General features: G+C 40.0%; 1 protein-coding gene across 1 annotated transcript in view; it reads right to left on the bottom strand.

The window, feature by feature from the left end:
* Positions 1-15,770, bottom strand: part of xkr4 (XK related 4) — a 105,236-nt gene that overhangs the window by 33,583 nt on the left and 55,883 nt on the right. The gene's annotated exons all lie outside the window — the stretch shown is intronic.

Here is a 15,770-nt window from a genome sequence, read left to right on the forward strand (position 1 = left end):
TGTTATAATGTGTGGATTTGTTATAACATATAAAGAAAATAAATAAAAAAAAATATTAAAGGAATAGTTCATCCAAAAATTTAAATTCTGTCATCATTTACTCAACCTCATGTCGTTCCAAAAGTGTATGAATTTCTTTCTGATGCCAAACACAAATGGAGATGTTTTATTGAATAAGTGTCATACAATGATTTAAGTCATTGTCCAGTTAAAATCTTCACATCCATTTCATATTTACAAATGCTATGAAAGAAGCTTGCTTACAGTGGCATGCGTATAAACGTGACAACTTTCAAGCAAACACACAAGCCACTGAAATATGATGCATGAGTTACATAGACTACTTTTATGATACTTTTGGGTCCTTTTTTAAGCTTTCAAGCAAGGTACTATCCAATGTCATTGGATGGAAAAGACGGCCCATGATATTAATTGAAACTTCTCCTTTGTGTTCTGCATTAGTTCAGCAGATTTGGACATGAAGATGAATAAATAATATTTTTAGGTTAACTATTTCATTAACAGCTTTTGTAGGTAAATTCTTGGTGAGGTCCTCTGTGGATGGCAAAAAGTAACTGAAAATGTAATTGTCCTTTCTGCCTCTTAAGGCAGACACAGTGCTTAATTGAATTGTGTTGAAGTGGAACAGCTCCTCTACAAAAGCTGGGGTATTTTAAACTAACTATATATTCACATCTATATTTACCATTCTAAATTTCCTCATAAAATCTAAATACAAATTTCAGTTGTTAATAAGCACCTCTGCAAAAAGAGGAGGAATCAAAATGCGGTTCTACAGTTCTTTCTGTTTTTTCTACTACACAATAACTGCTATAAATAGAGATGTATGACATTACAAATTTAACAAACAGAAACTATATGCTTTAACATTACATACTAGGTAGAACAGAGTTTCTTAACTGGTGGGTCACAACCCAAACCGTGGACAGCAGGTTTTAAAAAAATGCAAAATGCAAATAATAAGCAAATTATAGCCATAATAGTCAAAAATCAACACAAATTTAAGGGACATTTTTACTTACTTTGGTACAATATAAACTATGTTTGTGCTGTGTTGGGTCGCCACTTAATGTCCAGTGCAAAATCAGGATCCTGAAGCAAACCCATTTGAGAACCACTGATGTAGAATACTATATGCTACTATTATACAGTATATATCTATAAGAGAGGGAGAGAATATATATACACTCACCTAAAGGATTATTAGGAACACCATACTAATACTGTGTTTGACCCCCTTTCGCCTTCAGAACTGCCTTAATTCTACGTGGCATTGATTCAACAAGGTGCTGAAAGCATTCTTTAGAAATGTTGGCCCATATTGATTGGATAGCATCTTGCAGTTGATGGAGATTTGTGGGAGGCACATCCAGGGCACGAAGCTCCCGTTCCACCACATCCCAAAGATGCTCTATTGGGTTGAGATCTGGTGACTGTGGGGGCCATTTTAGTACAGTGAACTCATTGTCATGTTCAAGAAACCAATTTGAAATGATTCAAGCTTTGTGACATGGTGCATTATCCTGCTGGAAGTAGCCATCAGAGGATGGGTACATGGTGGCCATAAAGGGATGGACATGGTCAGAAACAATGCTCAGGTAGGCCGTGGCATTTAAACGATGCCCAATTGGCACTAAGGGGCCTAAATGCCAAGAAAACATCCCCCACACCATTACACCACCACCACCAGCCTGCACAGTGGTAACAAGGCATGATGGATCCATGTTCTCATTCTGTTTACGCCAAATTCTGACTCTACCATCTGAACGTTTCAACAGAAATCGAGACTCATCAGACCAGGCAACATTTTTCCAGTCTTCAACTGTCCAATTTTGGTGAGCTCTTGCAAATTGTAGCCTCTTTTTCCTATTTGTAGTGGAGATGAGTGGTACCCGGTGGGGTCTTCTGCTGTTGTAGCCCATCCGCCTCAAGGTTGCGCGTGTTGTGGCTTCACAAATGCTTTGCTGCATACCTCGGTTGTAACGAGTGGTTATTTCAGTCAAAGTTGCTCTTCTATCAGCTTGAATCAGTCGGCCCATTCTCCTCTGACCTCTAGCATCAACAAGGCATTTTCGCCCACAGGACTGCCGCATACTGGATGTTTTTCCCTTTTCACACCATTCTTTGTAAACCCTAGAAATGTTTGTGCGTAAAAATCCCAGTAACTGAGCAGATTGTGAAATACTCAAGACCGGCCCGTCTGGCACCAACAACCATGCCACGCTCAAAATTGCTTAAATCACCTTTCTTTCCCATTCTGACATTCAGTTTGGAGTTCAGGAGATTGTCTTGACCAGGACCACACCCCTAAATGCATTGAAGCAACTGCCATGTGAACTTATTGTATTTTGAAATCCAATGTATTTTTCTAAATAAGCAACCACAATGATCTCAAACAAATTCACTTTTAAATGCCTCTCTTGCAAAAAGGTGGAACATCTGTAGGAATTGCTGTGGCAACACCAGCCTCTTTATAATAGAACACCAGAAGTTTAACCAATCCGCTGCTTTCACAGGCAAAGAAAAATCTGAGCATGGCAGCCTGTCGAAAGCAAATACATTTTTTGAAGTACGAGTGATTACTACACAAAGATCTTTTTAAAAAGCAGCATGTCATCTGCTAATCCGAATAGCACATCAGCCCTTTATTAAGGAACCTCAAAAGTTCCAGGAAAGCAGCACCGTGGGCCGTGATGCTATAGAAATGTTCTCAAAGTGCTGTGTCTTTGCCAACTAACTGACCTGTTCCTGCGTTATTTCAGTGCAACCCCCATTTCGAAAGTTTAACCCCCTGACCCTAACAGGCTTCCAGCCAAGAACAGCCTCACACTTCAATTTACACACATCATTGGCTATGTTTGGAAAAGCACACTACTTTTCTACTCTTAATATTGCTACAATATTAATATGTAAACTGTGCACAGAATGCAAATGTTCTGTATGCATAGAACATGACCTATTACATTTGCTAAAATGAGCAGTATACAACAGAGCTCACTGCGGGAAATACTGAACACTCACTGAGCACTTTATCAGGAACACTATAGTCCTATTAAAGTGCCAGACGTGGTCTGCTGCTGTCGTAGCTCATCCATCACAAGGTTCGACATGTTGTGCCTTCTGAGATGCTATTCTGCTCACTACAATTGTTCAGAGCGGTTATCTGAGTTACCATAACATTTCTGTCAGCTCAAACCAGTCTAGCCATTCTCTGTTGACAGAGTTGGGGAGTAACAGAATACATGTTTATGTATTCTGACAGGATTACGTATTTAAAATACAAAATATAAGTAACTATATTCCACTACAGTTACAATTCAAATAATTGGTAATTAGTATACAGTTGCATTCAAAAAGTATTTTGATTACTGAAGAGATTACTTTGCATTTTATTTTCATTTGTTTCATTTAATATTTAGTCCTTTCAGATGGAAAACATTTATACGTATAAATGATGCGATCCAAAGTGCATTTGAACAGCGATGAAACACTTTCTTATGATGTGTAACATTCATACGAGCAGACAGAGAATTAAGTTTGAAGTAAGTTTGGAGCAGAAGAAATAGAAATAAACCTTGTTTAAATTGTCAGCTTTACGCTAAGCTAAAATCCCATTTCTGGCATTTTACATACACGTCGGGGCTGGACTGGGAAGAGAAATCGACCTGGGATTTTACATAGCAACTGGCCCAAAAGTTGTTGAGGGGTTCACTGTCCTTTTCTGCATATCGCGGCACCAATTTGTGCTCAGTACTGTATAACGCGGCAGCTCATTTTAGCTTACCGCGGCCCATTCAGCCCGTTTCATGGCCGACTCACCAGCCTGCTCGGTTCTCAGAAAATCCCCGGTATGCCAGATTACCAGTCCAGCCCTGCTGCTGACCCGTATCTTCATGATTATATGCATTGCACTGCTGCCACATGATTGGCTGATTTGATAATCGCATTAATATGTGGGTATACAGGTGTTCCTAATAAAGTGCTCAGTGAGTGTATACCACAAAGCAATTTGCTTGGCTTGACTTGCATTTCCAGTGTGATGGATGAAGTGAAAGTAATATCACCTATGATCATTTTTACCAACAATTTGATTTAAAATGCAAAATAACCATGTTTACCTCCAAGATGACAACTGGAGAGCACTCACTGAATTAAACATGCAATGTGATGAGGTCATGTGACAGCAGTGTAGCATACTACGGTTTTAAACTTATATCGGGTAATATGCTGCCTTCAAGTGCACATGGGAAGCTCCTACGTCTGAGTTGGGCTTTCGTTATTATGACATGTCATGCATTCAAGTCGGAAACAAAGAACGGAAGTAAAACTAAAACAAATATACAATACAATGTATGATCTCTTGTAACAGTGAATAAGCATAACTGAATACACATGGTTTATTAATGCACAGTATTAAACAAATTATTAGATAATTTTCACAAAACAAATTATGAATGGTGAGTTATTAGCTTTAAATTTGTTAACTGTCTGTGGCAGGGTGGAGGGCGGGGCTGGCTCATTCCCTTTACACTGGTGCCGAAACCCGGTAAGGAGGAGGGATGCGCCCTAGTGGAGTTCTCGGCACTACCATCCACCCCAAGGGAGCAGCTGCGGCCATCTGCCAGATTACGAAGTAGCCCGGCCACCTGGAAGAGGAGGAACGGCCGCCGACCACAAAGGGAGAAGGGGGGAGACCTCTACCTGCCACAGTGTCATATTTAACAAATTCATTCATATTAATCAAATAAAGCACTAGCCTAAATGTAAATCATTTAGCAAAATCTTTACTTTCCATCATATTTCAATGTGCAGTTTGTAAGATTCAGAAACCCTTGTTATTAATGACACCTGTGGCCGTTACGTGAACTGCAGCCAGCTACCTGTTGCTCATGCTCGCACACACACTCCATAGGGACGCGAGCATCGACCAAAATAATGACGGTAACGTACAAAGAGACTGAATGTGATTCACAGAGATCATGCTGACAGATGAGTTAGCATAATTAAAATTACACCATTATGATTGTTTTACTACATACTTTGAGACTGTATATTATATTTGACTCTCCAGTGCTGGAACAGGACTAAAACAAAGTGTGGATATAGGTCTGACTATGCGTGACTGTAGTTTGAAGTAATCACTTTATTTTGCATTATACATTGACTGAGCAATTCCTCCATGAATCAAATGCCATCAATGTTCACTCGTTTTCACTCAACCATGATCATATTCCTGTTTAGCCAGACGGGATTCAGTAGATAGATTCACACATTGGCAAAAGGGTGAATACTGTATTACATGAAAATTGTTACATATTGCACCTTTCAAGATGACACACCACTTTCCAATGTCACAACTCAGAAACATGGGTATCGTCTAGAATCCAAAATTTTCCAATTGCAAATACAACTTTGCTTGGTCATTCATGTGCTCAGAACTCATAATTATGATATTTCGGACTCCACTTGAAGGCCGTAATAATAGCCTACCTGCTGTTTGTCTATTCTATAAATTTTACAGTGTATTTAATAAACTAATATTCTATTCAGACAATACCAAAATCGCTATCTTCTGAGATTCATTAACAGCAACTGCACTGCATCTTGGCTTGTCTTGTCTTAAAAAGAGGGATTCCCAAAATCCACAACACCCAGCATAATATATTTTTATTGAGTATGAGGATCTTTACAACAAATCTAAAAAACAAAGTACTATATGTAAAAACTATGCTTATGGGGATATAGTCTAATTTGCATTATGTTTTTTCATTTATTTCTTTGACAGTGACTGCCGCACACTCTTGTCTGCCAGATTCACTCTCTGCTACAGTTTGCACTTTGATCATTTGTATGCAAAACATGATTTTATAGTACACTACTTGCAAGCTTTAATTAACACAGAGGCAATGCATTTACATGTAAAAGATAGTGGATGTATTGACTTATGGACAGAATAAATACAAGTCTCAGAGGAAAATGTGGAGCACTGTATTTATATCAGAATAAAGCAGCACGCCTGGAGGTATCCATGCTTTTTTTGCACACATGCTTATTGAATATAAATGCACAGAAGGGACTTTAGCAAAAGAATCTTTGTGCACACCTGTTATGCCAGCATGCCTATTATGCATTAGCATAGTGTTCTAGATGTGTCAGGCTGGATGTTCACGGTTTTCATACCCTGGCCTATTTCCAGATCCAATCTAGCTTTGACATGTACTGTATCTAAATGCTGTTTAGTAATTCAGACAGATTCTCAAAAGATAATGGGCAGCAAGATAATTAGCAATGAATCGATATATTAAAAGTACTAGTACTTTGGAACAAGTCGAAACTATTTATGAATGTCTTTCTACAGTATCAAGTGCACTCTAAAAAAAGATGGTTCTTCAGAGGTTCTTTACTGACCTTAATTTTTCTATTTAAAACCATATCTTCCTGAAGAACCCTTTTGTGCTGAAATGGTTCTTTGCATAGTTCTCTCTCTGTCGTCTCCAGCTCCCCTTTATCTCTCTCTCCCAGCTGATTAGGTGACTCAGTGCCGGCCATGCCCTCCTCAACACACCTTCAGATTTAGAAATGTAGCCCAACAAAGTCCAAATAAAAACCTGCATCCAGTTATTTTTTGTAAATATATTTAACAAACTTGAAGGGAATTCATGATCATACAACCTAGAGAACATGACATCTTTTTTTCTCTCAGTGAGACTGATAGACCAACTTAAGTGCTCATATCCTCTAAATAATAATCACAAAATGAATTAAAGTACAACAACAGACAATTTTGTCTACACATGGGTACGTTTTTGCAAAATGTTGAGCAAGTCCATTTTATGCGCTTTAAATTGTAACCTTTACAAAGTAAATCTTTCTGTAACTGGTGGTTTCCTAGCCATTAGTCTTTTTGTAATTTATAGATCTCTGCCAGAAAATGCAAGTTACCAACTCAAAAGGTGACCTGTCATTTTGTCATTTTCTTTAAATAACTGACATAATGTTCTGAAAAAGGGGGTAATTTTGGATTTTTATTGTGATTTCAGGTATCTATTCCACCCGGGGTATGATTCATTGGCTGCTCTGATAACAGCACATGTCTGCCTAAAAGCTATCAGATTATGTGAGTTTTAAGTACTTCTATCTCTCTTTATTTTTTCATATCTATTTTTGCCATTAATATATACACAGTAATTAATTAATACAATGTGATTTCTTTGTGTCATATGTTACAGTTAAAAAGCAGCTACACTATGTCTTCCAGCTGTGTTCTGTGAGGATACTTCTCTCTTTTTATCCACCAAGGACTTAAGTGATAAAGACTGCATTTGTGATCCATATAGAATTCTATATGGATCACAAATTCAGTCTTTATCACTCAAGTCCTTAGTTATTCAATTGTTTACTTGGTTTTATGCGTAAACAATTTGTCACAAAAAACTTTGTGTTCACTTTTTCTTTTTCACATTGAGAAGGGCTCACCTGTGTTGTCCACATATACTAAAACACTGACTCAGAACCTAATTGTGTATTTCTATTCAGACTGATGCTGTTGGACCCCACAACCTCTTTACCTGCAGAGAGGGGCTGCCACTGAAATACACCAAAATACACAGTGATGGATGCTGAAGACATCATAAATGATTGTGCAGATATTTTAGTGAAGCCTTTAGTTTAGTTTAGCCTTCATTTAATCTCTTTTGTGTTTCCATGGGATGTTGCTCTTCCTTGAAGGACTGGTTGTCAGTATGAAAGAAAAATCATTTCTCTATAAAAGATAAAAGAATGTATAAGTTTCTCTCCCAGCCTTAATGTGTGGAGCAATGTAGGGGCCTACTATTTCATTTGCATATGTATTTATTGACTCTTTCACTTTATGTATTAGTTGATGTATTCATTAATGTGATTGATTTATTCATTTTGAATTATTTAATCACAATAATTTATTAATGCATTTAACTAATGTTTGCTGTAAAAGCATAGTTATTTTTTCTAAAATGTTTTCATTTAAATAGAAAATAAATGTTGACACACATGCCTTGCTTGTGTTAATATTTTTGTTTGTTTGGTTATATTTAATGTAGAACCATAATTGAGGCTATAATATTTTATAGGAGCAGATACATAGAGGGGTAGAACCCCTCCACTTGCATCAAAAATGTACTTTACAGCACTAATTGAGGTTCTAAGTAGCACTTTCAAAGGATGGTTCTTTATGGAACCTTTAGCAAAGGTTCTATTTAGCACCAAAAAGGGATCTACTAATGTTAAAAGCCAAATAATCCTTATTTTGTTTTATTTAGAACCATTTGTCTTAAGAGTAAAATTTTAATTTTGTGTTTTTTATTGTTAATAGTCACATTTCTGCCTCAGGTTTTGCTGAAAATTCAGTTTAATACACCTAACTTAACCTCCTTGCTCTTAATTCAAACGTTTAATTCAAAATGTACTTACATAATTGCTCATGTGACTATTTATTAAAGGAATATTCCAGGTTCAGTACAAGTTAAGCTCAATAAATAGCATTTGTGGCATAATATTGATTGTCCCTCCTTTTCTTAACAAAAAAAATCAAAATTCTGGGTTACAATGAGGCATTTACAATGGAAGTGAATCAGTGAATGTTAAAATACTCAAAAAAGTATAGCCACAAGACAAACAAAAAGCCTGTTAAAATTATTTTACTTTGATAAACTCTCTTACTAACCTTTTCTTTGTAAATTTATGGGCAGTTTTTCTAATTTTGTTGCCTTGATGATGTAATGTATACAAACCTTTTAGTTTTAACAGAAGAATTAATGTGAGTGCTTTTATAAAATTATAAGCTTCACATTTATGCATTTAAACCCTCCAAAAATTGGCCCAATTCATGTCCATTGTAAGTGACTCACCGTAACTTTGGTTTTTGCTTTTTTTTTGGTCTAAATTATATTTTGTGGTAATCGACATTATGCCATAAATACTGCTGATTGAAATTAACTTGTATTGAACAGGAATATTCCTTTGATTATGGGGGGGGGGGGGACACCTGAGACTCGTAGTGACGGATTAATTGACAGCTGCTGTCAGACTCTATGTTAATATTATTCCTCACACGGTCGCAAGACCACATGTACATGAATCTGCCGTGGTGAGATGGAACCTGCTTACATCAGCTGTCACCGCTTACGTCACGAAGTACCGCAACAGCCAATAGGAAAATTCAACTGCAGTAGCCACCGTTCAACCTGAAGAGGGCAGCACTCAGACGTTTTTACACCATATATTGTAGAATTAAAACACTTTATACACAAATGTCAAAAAAATTACTTGAATCAATGACCAGTACTAATAAAGCCCCATGCTTACAGATCATTAACTAAAAAAAGTTGGTTTAGGGTTTAGTTACCCTTTAACTGAGAAATAATTTAATTCTACCTGCCATTGTTTTAACAGAATTTGTTAATAGTTATATTACCATAACTTAATAAATAAATAAGTATGTTCGACAGCATAGTAGTTTTCACTGTGGTATCGAAATTGGTATGGAGAATTGTGACATTTCACTGGCATCGGTATCGACTACTGAAATGTCTGACACCCCAAGCTATAAACATGAAGGGCTGATGGAGCTTTCATCTAAAGTACAATTCACCCAAAGGAACACATAAGCACACTGGTTCATTAACCTCATAATCTGTAATCACAGATGAATGCTGGATGATTGCATTGCAAATATTCCCTGGCTCTGTCATTAAACTGTACCAGTATTAAACAATTCAAAGGCAAACCACTATGACAAAAGTACTGCAGTCTGCTTGTGCAGAGCAGCAGGGTCGCAGAACGATCTTCCGGCTGACCTTAAGAGTGGGCGACTGGCCAGCTTCTTTATCAGATAAATGGGTTTCAGAAGAGGCCTGCGCTCGAAGACTTGCAGTCTTGTGGCAATTATACGACTCACCCTAAAGGCCAAGCTGAGAAAGGCCTCTCATATGGCCATTGTTTGGATTTCAGATAAGCCACAAGCTGTCTCTGTTTCCATTTTGCAATATGTATCTCCTTCTTCGATTTTCCACCTGAAACTATAGGACCAAGAGGTCTGGCTGGCCAGTGTATCATATTACTGCTTGTTGCCGAAAGCGTACTATCTACATAATCCCCATTCAGAATGGGATTAGACAGATGTTGATGTGCATCCTTTTGCCTTGATTGTATTATTAGCTTATGCCAATCAAAGCAGTTGGTGTGGATTAATACAGTATATAAACAGCACACAAATTGCCAAAATTTAGGAAATCATGCACATATATGCATTCATTTTCTGATTCCTTAATATGTTTCTGTGCTTAATGGCATTCTAAATGGAGCAGAATAATACATACAGGGTATCACATGCAAACCAGGTCAGAGAACCACAGATCTATAATGAGAGAGCCAAACCAGAGACAGTCCAGAAAAAAAGAGTGTGAATGGGAGAAACAAATGAAGTAGGAATGGAAGTCCCACCTTACAGTGAAAAGTGCAGTCTCAGCAGATTGGATTGGAGATGCTAAAATATGAGACATACAGTCAGGTCCAAAAATATTGGGACATCAACACAATTCTAATGTTTTTGGCTCTATACACCACCACAATGGATTCGAAATGAAACGAACAAGATGTGCTTTAACTGCAGACTTTCAGCTTTAATTTGAGGGTATTTACATCCAAATCAGGTGAACGGTGTAGGAATTACAACAGTTTGTATATGTGCCTCCCACTTTTTAAGGGACCAAAAGTAATGGGACAGATTAATAATCATAAATCCAATACTTGGTTGCAAATCCTTTGCAGTCAATTACAGCCTGAAGTCTGGAATGCATAGACATCACCAGATGCTGGGTTTCATCCCTGGTGATGCTCTGCCAGGCCTGTACTGCAACTGTCTTCAGTTCCTGCTTGTTCTTGGGCATTTTCCCTTTAGTTTTGTCTTCAGCAAGTGAAATGTATGCTCAATTGGATTCAGGTCAGGAGATTGACTTGGCCATTGCATAACATTCCACTTCTTTCCCTTAAAAAACTCTTTGGTTGCTTTCGCAGTATGCTTCGGGTATTTGTCCATCTGTACTGTGAAGTGCCATCCAATGAGTTCTGAAGCATTTGGCTGAATATGAGCAGATAATATTGCCCGAAACACTTCCGAATTCATCCTGCTGCTTTTGTCAGAAGTCACATCATCAATAAATACAAGAGAACCAGTTCCATTGGCAGCCATACAAGCCCACGCCATGACACTACCACCACCATGCTTCACTGATGAGGTGGTATGCTTTGGATCATGAGCAGTTCCTTTCCTTCTCCATACTCTTCTCTTCATACTCTAATCTGGCCTTCCTGTTTTTGAGGCTCACCAATGGTTTACATCTTGTAGTGAACCCTCTGTATTCACTCTGGTGAAGTCTTATCTTGATTGTTGACTTTGACACACATACACCTACCTCCTGGAGAGTGTTCTTGATCTGGCCAACTGTTGTGAAGGGTGTTTCCTTCACCAGGGAAAGAATTCTTCGGTCATCCACCACAGTTGTTTTCCGAGGTCTTCAGGGTCTTTTGGTGTTGCTGAGCTCACCGGTGCGTTCTTTCTTTTTAAGAATGTTCCAAAGAGTTGATTTGGCCACACCTAATGTTTTTGCTATCTCTGTGTTATTCCCTCATTCCGTCTTTTTATAATTAACATACAATAATTTATCAAAAATTACAATTAATCTACAGATTACAACAAAAAGAAACAAAAACGAAACAAAACACACACACACACACACACACACACACACACATAAAAAAATAGAACATAACACAAAACAAAACAAAACAAAGAAAATAATTTGGCAGTCATCAACCAGAAATAGAGAGATATTACTATCTGGAAAAAAGTGAGATTAGTTGAGATTTAATGGTGGATAAGAAAGCAATATTGCAGAGGTTCATATGAAGTGAATTCCAAAGTTTAGCTGCAACACAGAAAGATCTTCTAGAGGAGATTCAGAATCTGGGGACAGACAGCAATCTAAAGTACAATCAGAGAACCAGAGACTAAGAGCAGGAATATGCATACAATTTGTATAATAATGAATATCCCATATAGCCCATGAAGCTTTCTGTCACAGCACTTTAGGTGTTTACTTATGTCTAGTCCAAATCTGTGAAATAACCATCCCATATCTGTGAAATAACCATTCCATCAGGGGATGGTTATTTCAGGCAGAACGATTAGTCTCCTGACCGGGGAGTGAACCCTCCATAGAACTCTTACATTATAAATGGGGTTTGGGTCATTGTTAATTAATAACAGTTCGATTGAGGTGCCAGGGCATCTCTCTCTTTATGCAAACCATACACACAGTTGAGAGACCAAGCTCATTCACAGGTTGGAAGTTTCTATGAAGTGGCACTATATATATATATATATATATATATATATATATATATATATATATATATATATATATATATATATATATTTTTTCCTCTGCATATGGATGTGTGTTAGTAAAGATTGTGAGGCCTGTGATAATGCTTATGGCCTGGTTTATAATAATCTTACATTTCCTACATATACAGTGGGTCCAAAAATGATAACCTGGGAATACACAGAATGTTTTAGAATTTGAAAATGTCTAGGTCACTTATCAATTAAGCAAATGTGTGTTATTCACCATGTTAAAGGGGTAGTTCACCCAAATATGAAATATGGCGACTACGGCGCAGGTTGGATGTCAATAACATCCAAACCTTGTATGTATTCTGAGCAAATGGTCTGACGTCAAACCTGTAGCGTAGTCGCCATATTAGATTTAGGTGCTGCAAACAGGAGTTGATTAATGATTTGACTTGAGAGGGTATGACTACTTAAATTTTATCTTTTCAACACACAAAATGATTGGATGACTTCAGGAGGCTTGGAATATTATGCACAAGTATTGACTACTTTTACAGTGGTTTAACCCTTTCCCCGCCAGCGTTTTTAAAAAAAAGTTGCCAGCCACCGCCAGGGTTTTTGATGATTTTTGCTAAATTTAATGGCCCGCAGAATATTTTCTTCCATGAATATATGAAGATGCTATATATCAAAATAAAGATCTGGGCCTCTGCTTTTAGGCAAAAAAAAAAACGATTTTATTTTATCTTCATTTGTTCTTTTTTTATTGCGACTTGAACAGAGGTAGGTTTTGTCAAAAAACAACATTTCAGACAAAAAGCTGAGAAAAAGGCATGTTTATGTCTGATATTTTGAGCTTCTCATACTCCACTTCTTCATGTTTGAGACGATCGCAGTCTGTTTCTTTGATCAAAGAGTTGCGTACTCTTTCTAAAACATGGAAACCCGGAAAATTCCGTGTTTGGCGGGGATACGTTTTTTCATAAAACACGGAAAATTCCGTGTTTGGCGGGGAAAGAGTTAATAGTGTTTCCCCTTCTGTCACTCACTTGACGTTGTGTCGAATGTAGTGACACAAGAGGTCTTTCTTGAGAGCCTCTCACACCTCTGAATTTGAGAAAAGGCCAATGAGAAATTGGCCGACAGAATTTGCATGTCCCGCCCCCGGACATACAGGTATAAAGGGAAGTGGGCGTGCGTCTGTCAGAGCCGAGTGGTTGTGCAGCAGCAAGCTGAAGTTCACTACTGCACCACTCACCTCTGTTGGCAGAGCACTGCTGTTGGATCTATGGCACATTACCAGCGGCTTTCTCTTTCTCTGCATGCTGTGCAGTCCACGTCCCTGGGCGCTTCGACAGCGGTCTTGTCTAAAAGTGTGTCTACTTCTAAAAGAGTATTTTCCCCTCTAAAAGAGTTTGTTTTCACTCACAAAAGAGCAATACACGTCCTTTTCAGGACACGGCTTTTTAAAGATGCCCTTCCACCTCTGTGTAGTTCCTGGATGCGGTCGATATCTCTCCAAGCCTGGCAGTCATAGTCGCTGCCACGTGTGCCTGGGTAGCGATCACACTGAGGCAGCGTTTGTGGATGGTTCATGTACTCATTGCGAGATACACATGACCATTGCAGTGTTGCGGTCGTGGCTTTCATTTCTCAAAGTGAATGCCACTTCAGCTGACCCCCACATCACTCCTTCTTCCCACGGAATTAAGGACGACCCGGCTGGCGATGGAGGCGTTATGGTGATGGCAGCGGGCTCGGTTTCGCCGGGTAAATCCCCAAGAACCTCCCGCCCCCCCGGTCTCTTGATTCCATCCAGGTTCGAGGTGATTGCGGCTCACCTCCCGCCCAGCCCGCATTCTCCCTTGAGCTCCCGGAGTTGGATGATGACATCGCCACTGCATCGGAGAGCATTCAGGCGTCTGATGCAGAGGAATCGTCCTTTGGGTCAGCCCGCCCAGAATGAGGCCAATGCGCAGATGCCATGTGAAATGCCATGGCTCTCCGATGTGCTGCAGGAACTGCGCTCTGCCATCGTCTTTGCTCTCAGAGCCACGAAGGTCACAGCGCGGGCACTCGGGTGGGCGATGGCCACCCTCGTGGTCCACATGGTTGAGATGCGCGATGTTGACAAGGCCCTCTTCCTCAACGCCCCCATCTCCCAGCTTGGCCTTTTCGGCGCCGCCCCAGCGCAGCCCGTGCCCCGTCTGCCCGCCGAGGGCGTCCCCCTGCGTCCAAACAACAGGCAGCTCTGCCTCAACCCGGGCACAGCTCCCCGCAGGCTGCCTACACGCCACGTCTCCAGGAGCCCCTCTAGAACCGGGAAAGCTCCTACGCGCTCCTGAGACAGAAGACCCGGGCAGTCAGATGTTCGCTTCGGAGCTGGTATAAGGACCACTCCGTCCCCCGGTGGAGGGCCGGAAGGAAAATCTTCATTTTCTTTATTTTCTTTTGCCTACCCCCTTCGTGTTGCGGTACCCACATTGCGATTTCCTCATTCCCTGGGTCATCCAGCTGGTGCGTACCATTCTCACGGTGCCCCAGATTCAAAGTCCTATAGTTCTGGTTCCCCGGACACAGTCACCTTGCCTCCGGACCCGCGATGGCGCTGACAAGTTCCGCAGACACCTCTCCAGGACCTCTTCCTCTGTCTCTAACCCGTCCCTTGCTGGGTGCATGGAGCAAGGTAAGCACTTTGAGTCTTTTCTCAGCACCCAAGGCAATCTTGGACTTGCGAGTTCTCAACCGGGCTTGCATATCTATTTGGACCGCACACAGAGCTTTAGATGTTTTTAGATGATTTGCAGATGGCAAAAAGGGAACGGCGTCTCCAAACAGAGGTTAGCTCACTGGGTCATTGACGCTATCTCGCTGGCCTAGCAGACCCAGGCCGTGCCCGCCCCTTGAGGGTTCGAGCACACTCGACGAGAAGTGTGGCCAACGGCACCTCCCTAGTAGACATCTGAAGAGCAGCGGGTTGGGCAACAACCAATACATTTTCGAGATTCTACAATGTCAGGGTTGAGTCGGTCTTGTCCCATATTTTGCCAGGTCCGAGCCGGCAGAACTTGCAGATTAGCCACTAAGGTTAGCCTTAGTCACTAAGGTTAGCCACTAAGCTCTCGCTTCCTGGATGTTATTCCTCTCTAGCCTTCTGGCCTGCGAATTCAGTGGAGGAATTTGCTACCAGACCCACTACGAGCCGCAAGTGCTCTGTACTGGGGTAGGGCTCTAGAGGCCTAATTTTTCAGGAAACTCCCTGTGATGTATTTTCCACAGTATGGTCCACCTGTCAGTGGACCATGTCTCCCTTGGGCAGTCCCTCTTCCCCCGGTCACTGTGTTTGTAGAGCTCCTCC

Source organism: Xyrauchen texanus, chromosome 9, assembly GCF_025860055.1.
Source record: "Xyrauchen texanus isolate HMW12.3.18 chromosome 9, RBS_HiC_50CHRs, whole genome shotgun sequence".
Lineage (NCBI taxonomy): Eukaryota > Metazoa > Chordata > Actinopteri > Cypriniformes > Catostomidae > Xyrauchen > Xyrauchen texanus.